Consider the following 1,598-nt stretch of genomic DNA (forward strand, 5'->3'; position numbering starts at 1 on the left):
TTTGTATACATGCAAGGAAGTAATTGTGTGCGCAACGTTAATTTAAAATAAAAGATAATTTATCACTCACTGTTACGATTTGCAACAGCAGAATTGTACATACATCATTAACTATATATGTTAAACTGTCAAAATACAAATATGTATATGAATATTATAGACTAATTACGTAAAATCGAAATTATTGTATTAAATATACTTTATATATTTTAAAATAGATATTCATTAAAATAATGAAATAGAATACTGAAGAGTCTTTCTCTTAAATATAATCTCAGAAAATTATATACGTATGATTTTGTCTCTAACACTTAATTCGAATCCTCGTTCGAATCATTTGAATAAATAAAATAAAAACACAGAACAGATGCATTATTTCGCACAAGTAGCAGATAACATAAAAATGTAAGACACTTACCTTACGTTTTCTCTGCTGTTGTCCGATGCCTCCTGGCCCGCCTCCTCCTCTCAGATTTCCTTGTTGCACTCACACAACACTCACTCGCGAAAATCATCGATCGCGCGAAATTTCCGGCACTCCCGCCGAAGTCGTACAAATTTCTCTCTTTTCCCGAAAATGGAACAGATTACACGAAATCGATAGATAATTAAAAGCGCGGTGCGTAAACGAGATGTAACCGCGACAAAGTACCACGGTTTACATTCAGATTTTAGATAAATTAGTCTCGTGAAATATCCATGTGTACGTTGATAAAGAACCGTCGCTACAACATACAATTAGTTTCTCATTACAAGTTGTAGAAACTTAATAATTAATCGAGGAACGTTACTTGTTACTAATAAAGGTGTGCAAATCAATAGCGTTTTATCCCTGCATTCATCGCGATCGAGTCTTGGAAACCGATAACGCAAAAGTAATACCACGCACGGAACGACTCTCGCTGCTGCCTGCCGGCTCGACGTTCGGCGAGCGAGTGATAGCGCGGCGCGCGGCGACGGGCGACCTTCGGGCACACGATGGCACACAAACATCGTACGTCACCGCGCCGAGAAAAAAAACAACTACGAACGTTGAGAATTCGTTGTCCCGTCTACGAAATTGAAAATTATGTACTTAATATTTTACATTACTTTGTTCCGTGACTGTTACTACGTTTTGCGTAACATTCTGCGGACTACTGGCATTGATTAAATTAACGACTAATTCTGTTCACCCGAGAAAATGTTTCGAAACAAAAATCGTTGTTACTTAAATTCTAATTATTAATTTTACCTCAATAGTTGGTGTATACAAATGTATATTTGTAAATTGCAAATCTTCATTTACCATGAATCTAAAAGAGAAGTAAAGCACACCGCGCTTCGAGAAAACCAATCGGCATCGCCGAAAAGAGGCCTCAACTCTTCGATATTAATGACATACGCGCTGTTAACATTTCTTTTTTAGAAAGGGATTTGTATTATTATGTGTATATACAGGGTGAGTCTTTCAATATCCGACAAAATTTTTGAGAGGGTAGAACGGATCGAGATGAACGGAAAAGTCCTGTACCATTTTGCAATTTTCGTAATAGTTAACGAGTAATTAATTATGAAAAATCGTTGTCTTAGGCCGGCCTACCGCCCAATTCGAGCGC

Source organism: Vollenhovia emeryi, unplaced genomic scaffold (genome assembly GCF_000949405.1).
Source record: "Vollenhovia emeryi isolate VEMERY1.0 unplaced genomic scaffold, V.emery_V1.0 DF939125.1, whole genome shotgun sequence".
Classification (NCBI taxonomy): Eukaryota; Metazoa; Arthropoda; class Insecta; order Hymenoptera; family Formicidae; genus Vollenhovia; species Vollenhovia emeryi.